This window comes from Nannobrachium achirus (assembly GCF_963921795.1).
Source record: "Nannobrachium achirus genome assembly, chromosome: 10".
In the NCBI taxonomy this organism is placed as follows: domain Eukaryota; kingdom Metazoa; phylum Chordata; class Actinopteri; order Myctophiformes; family Myctophidae; genus Nannobrachium; species Nannobrachium achirus.
Window position 1 is genome coordinate 36,738,486 of NC_137819.1, and position 6,608 is coordinate 36,745,093.

Below are 6,608 nucleotides of genomic sequence, written 5' to 3' on the forward strand. Positions count from 1 at the left end.
AAGATCACAACGTGTTGCACCTCAGCCAGGTCGAAAGCGGTTGATTTAACACTCCAGACACTATACCCATCAAACGAATGCCACAGACCCACTATCGACTAATACCTGTCTGTCTGTCTGTCTGTCTGTCTGTCTGTTTGTCCTTTACCGTCATCTGACGCCCACAAACACTTGTTGTTTCTTTTTCGTGTCTCTCTCCGTCTCCATTCACGTCATTGGACGCTGCTCATCTGCGGTTCCTTCCTATCGCTCTAATCCTTTGTCTCCGTCAATATAAAAAGCCTCTCACACGGTCTCTCCATCTCTCTCTCTCTCTCTAATAACACACACACACACACACACACACACACACACACACACACACACACACACACACACACACACACACACACACACACACAGAGCGTCACAGCCTCCACTTGCACTTCACACTGCGCTGCTAGTGCGGTTGCCATGGTGACGTTCGCTACGGGCAAGGCAAACAGCGACCCGCTCTGTGACTCTCTCTGGCACTTATGGAGGCACTCTAACGTGTACAAACACACACAAACACATGCAAACACTCACACACTCACAGTGTGCACACACACACACACACACACACACACGTGTCTGTCAATGTGTACCTACAGTACCTGTACACGAAAAGACGTAAGAAATGCAAGTACACACACAAATGAGAACACTCTGTAATTCAAGCGTTTACTTAGTCATTATGACAGTGACACTGGCTGAAAATCAAAACAGTTTTATTTCCGGCAAGCGCCATGGTCGCACAGCAAAGTATACATTTGGCTTTACAGAATTGATGCATTATTGCATTCCTTTTGATCCTCTGGACTGATAATTACAGTGTCTAGAGTTGGATCAATAAAGGCCTACCTTACCTTATAATTATGTGCAGACTGCAATACGTCTGTGCACTAGCTAGAGTACAGACAGAGGATGAGGTGTGGTTATGTATAATGTACTGAGTGGATCGCCTCAGAGGAGACATTACAAGGTAACCGGATCAATGATAATCCGAATTTAAAAAAAGAATACTGTCTCATGTGATGGATGATGGTACGCTTGAGTTTTGTTACCTGATCCTATTAGCTATAAAAGACACACAGACAGACGATGAAGGCATACTGTACCCACAGTCCAGACACACAGTGCAGAATCTGCAGATGTGACCTGCTTTCCGGTCCATGACCTCTCTCTCTGAGTAAGCATTTACAAACCTGATTATAACCATTACTCTGTGAGGTCAGTGGCTGACACACACACACACGCTTGCACGCATGCACGCACGCACGCACGCACACACACAGGCATGCCGACCCACTATGCACTGACTGCAGCATACCTGGTCTGGTGCGTAGTGGTCAACATTTGGCATCATCATGACAAGGTCACATTTCGTGCCAGCTGTGGCACTGATTTGGATGACTGAGCGGCTAGCTGACCAGTCAGTGTGAGCGAGACAGACCTCTCTAGGCCATAATGTAATTAATGTATCACGCATTTATCCTACTTAATAATTAGAGAGAGAGGTCAGTCAGTCAGTCAGTCAGTAGGTCAGTCACAAATGCATTTCCACCTTTATCTCTTCAGCAACTGATCCCAATTTTCACATGCCATTTTGGCCATTAGCATTATACAGACGCTGACGGAGCCGATTTCCATTTTTACCAAATTCAAGCTATTTATTCGCGTTTTTATACCACTTCTGTTCAACTCAACTTCAGCCTGTTGTCAGGGCAACGGTCCGTTCCTCCAGGCCATGGGATCCCATAGCCCCACACACACCTCTCTCACAGTTAGGAATGTTGCAGTGAAGAGACACACATTCTCTCTCTCTCTCTCTCTCTCTCTCTCTCTTGCATGGGTCATGCATGCACCGGGTCATCTTCCAACGGGTATGGAAATCATAAATACACTCCTCCATGGGCTGCTCCTTACATTATGATGCTCCCACATATTCTCACGCACGCACCAGTTACAGTAACTTTCCCCACAACCCACACATATTTTGGAGCACATATCTTTGTACGGGTAAGGTCTAGTTTGATTTAATTTTCAGTTGAATATGAAGTCACTCCTCACAGTGACTCACAGTCCCGCCCTCCTGGACTTTAAGACAATCCATTGTAAAAGTATTTGTTTTGAAACAAAACTAAGGCTTTTGAAAGATATACATCCATTTTCTTTTACTTGAAGGCTTGAAGGTGAAAACCACCTTCTCTCCGCGTGGGTTTTTATGATCAGTCGATATTTCCTGCTTTTAAGGGGAGCGGAGTTCCATTGACCTACATTGATAACCTACATTAGCACAAAGCCGCGCACAGCGTGAGGATTCAAGAGTCCTGTGCCTGGTTCCTTTGATCGTACGGGGGACTTCCATAAAGACGCATAGGATAGTGTTTTGAGGACAAACACGCACACACAAGCACAGAGAATGGAGGGGGGGGGGCACATGCGGTCCCCACCTTCACTTAATGCGGCCCGCAGGTTAATACTGGAATACAAAACATGACCTGCTTTAATTCCATCAGTAGCTTAACTAGTATACTATAGTAGTATTAAAATGTATTTCTTTTTATGTCAAAAAAAATGTATTTCTTTTTATGTCAAATGCTTTTGTATTTAAATTCATAAAAAAGCTCAAAACGCATCGCAACGCGATGTGTTTTGAGCTTGTAGATCTGCTATTTTTGCTTCTTTTGTATGAGATACTAGAATGACAAAGTAGGATGTAACAATATGCAATGTGGCCCTCTGGAGTGAAGGTGGAAATATAGTGGCCCTCACCATCATCAAAGTTGCCCACCCCTGCCATAGAACATTAGACAAGGCCTTTGCAACAATGTATGAGTATTATGATATAAAAAGCCTGTTCTTTCTAAATATATTATCCCACCGCTCATGCACACTGACACGTGCACACACAACGCATCCATGCACGCACCCACCACACACACTCAAATGAGCCGCCAACTGCCATAGTTGCCATGATGCCATCTGTGAGAGAGATACAGTATGGGGCTCTCTGAGTGAGCAGAGAGAGAGAAACAGAGAGAGACAGATGAAAAACATTGCTTTGCACATACACATGATTATGCTAATCATTCCAAAAAGTGTAGTAGTATGCATACGGTAAATGTGTGAAGACGACACTCATGTTATGTATGGTACTGCGTGTTGTGTACACACATCCACATATGTCTTGTTTGTATGTTGTGTACAAGCATCCCCAAATGTGTGTGCGTGCAGCTAGGGCATTCACCAAATATTCGAATATCAAAGTCACTATTCGATGTTGTTCACCGAAGTCGAATATTCGCTTATTTTTTTTTTTTTTTTATTGTTTTCTCTTTAAAAAATATATAGTTTATGAAGCTTGGCTACTAGATAGGAAGTCATAAAAATGAGTCGTCAATGCCCCTTGTGGATGAATTTGTTAATGCTCTATACCAGGGGTTCTCAAACTTTTTTAGGTCGTGACCCCCAAAATAAACATATTTGAACTGGGGACCCCCACCCTGACAAGCACTTGGAATTGTAGGTATTACATTTAATGTGACTCGATTCCACAGATAAATATTGTGAAAATAGCAGATCTACATGCGAGGCGTTGTGAGCATGTAGATCGGCTATTTTCACAATGTTCGCCTCTTGCTTACTTAATATTTGACAGTTTGGCGAGTCCTGTCGAATATTCGATGTTTCGAATACTTTGAGGTTGAATAATTCGAATACTAAAAATCACTATTCGTGATTGCCCTAGTGTGTGCGTGTGTGTGTGTGTGTGTGCGTGTGTGGTGGACTAGAGTAGATGGTCTCTGTAAAGCGTCCTGTCTGACCAGAACAAGGTGACACAGAACAGCCCGTCAGAAACATCAAGCTCCAACATCCTCTGTGACAGCGCTCTACTTCACGGCTCTCTGGCACAGCCAGGCAAAGCCAAAACACATGGAGGAAAGGAAAGGAGGAGACAGAGGAGAGTGAAAGGGGAGGGAGGAGGCAGGCTCCTTCCCCCAAAAAGTGCCAGTCCTCATGAATAACGAGAACAAAATGTCCTCGTTTTTTTGAAGGATGCAACATCAAAGATGGAGATCACACCATGTCCTGCTGTGTGTGGGTCTCCTTTGTGCGTCACATGAAACCGGCATTTTGGAAAACTTCTGAACTGACATTTAGCTTTGAGATATGCTGTCAATGCCATATATGCAATATATCTGGTTCTCAAAGTGGGGTCTGGGGATCCCCAGCGGCCCCTGAGGGGGTTCTAAGGATGGTCCAGTCCACTACCCAGCACAATTAGGAACGGTTTCTTCACTTAAGCCATATTTTATTCTTCAGCTATTGTTGAGACGCTGCACCAATACAAGTGTAAAGGTGCACAATAGAACTCCATTCTTTTAAAGACCAAATGCAAGATAAGTTTGTATCTGTGTCTGTCTAATCTCTCAAGACTTCTGTGCTGTGCAGATGAAAAGGAACAAAACAGAGAGGGCGGTGTTTTTCCCTTACCCTAACCCTTTTGACGATGATTCCTAGATTGGTGTCTGTCTGGCTACAGGTCTGTTCTTCTCCTATTTGTGCCCAAGTAGGTCATCAACACAAAAACTGCAGTTTTTGATGACATCAGGGATCCCTGTGTCTCCATATTTAGACAACTGATCATAATTGTGGCATAGGATACCGCGCACATGGGTACTCTGACAACAGATTTAACGGGTACACTGAAAACGTAATACAGCAAGTAAAATGGGCATGCATGCCCATCTACAAGATGCAAGGTGTTGTTGTGAGCTTGTAGATTGTCTATTTTCACAATATTTATCTGGGGAACAACAAGTCAAACAAAATGTAACTACAAGTGTTTGTCAGGTTGGGGGTCATCTCCAGTTCAAATATGATTATTTTGAAATGATTATTAAACTATATAGTTTTAGTCATCATAGCTTACTTTTTATTTAGATTTCGTCAGTTAAAAAAGGTAGTCGACGAACATTTTTCGCCATAGTTTCAGTCGACGAAATCAGTACTAGTGTGTAGCGCAGGGGTCTTCAACAGGGGGTCCTTAGAGTTACTACACGGGGGGCCACCAAATCCTTGTGTGATAGGATAATTCTTTTAAATTAACGACTTGAACCCTCGCATCCCTATTACAAGGATTATAACTTTAGACAAAAATAGCAGATCAACAAGCTCTCAACACCTCGCGCTGCGAGACGTTGAGAGCTTGTAGATCAGCTATTTTCAGCAAATAGGTTAGGTGTAGAGGTAAAAACAGCATCAAGTAAGTTTACGAAATATCGACAATTTAAGTGGTTAAATGTCTGAAAATACACATTAACATGAATCCAACATAGACTGATGACAGAGCTGTCAAACAAGTCTATGAATCTATTTATGAAATCAATGAAAACAATACAATATGTAGAGAGGGTCCCTGCTTCATCTCTCTCTCAGCTAAGGGATCCTTGGCTCCTGTCATCATGGTGGAAGTGACAGATGGCCACCAGCAGCCTGAGAACTAAATGCTCTGGACAACGTGCTGATCGTTCTGAACACTCAAACACGCGTCGTCGTTCTCCTTCTCCTTCTCGTTCCACATTCACCCTCCTACTCACCGGCTGCTCAACGCCCAATTCAACATGTGTGTTCAGCGAACACGTGCAAACACACACACACACACACACACACACACACACACACACACACACACACACACACACACACACACACACACAGACACACACGGACACACACGGACACACACACACACACACACACACACACACACACACACACACACACACACACACAATTTCTATTCCTCATTGGTTCAAATTAATTGAAGGACCTGTAACTCTTTTCTTGGCATCTTCACTGCAGTCCATTTTCCAAAAGCATGTCGTGGTTTGTTTGATTTCCAAGAGAAGCCACACTGGGTTCCGTTAATTTCTTCTTTTTAGTAGCCAACTAGCCAATTGCTTTTAACACTTTTTTTTACCCCTCCCACTTGAATCAATGTCATTATTCCCACACACGTTTCTGTGTTGCCACTGCTATTGTACCACCATGCTAGTTCACCTGCCAGTGAGGAGCCCCCACCGGGAAGACACACTGTAGCACCTCTCCGTCCCACTCCTTCTGTCTTGTTCCACGGCCCCAGTGACAGGTGCCAACTCAGCATGTAGGAGACGCTAGTGTAGCGACAAATAGACGCCTGTCACAATTATGAAATAATCGCCTAATTGCAATTATTTGAGATAATCGCAATTATTTTCCATGTTGAAAAATAGTTTCAAGCTTGTGGATCATCTATTTCCTCTATTTCCTACATGTTTAGTATAATGTTGTGTTTGGGTTTAAGTGGTGTATAAGTACAGTACAAGCTATTCGTTTCTGCTGAAACATTACAACCTAATAATCCCAAATTGTACATTGTGGTCTCTGGACCAGAGGGACAGACAGTGACAGAGACAGTGACATTGAGAGAGACATAACAGCATGACAGACAGTTTGTTCTGACAGCCTCACACCTCTGCTCTCAGCAGTGGTGCGTTTCAGACAGACTGAGTCCATCATTTTAGAGACATTGAAATGATGTC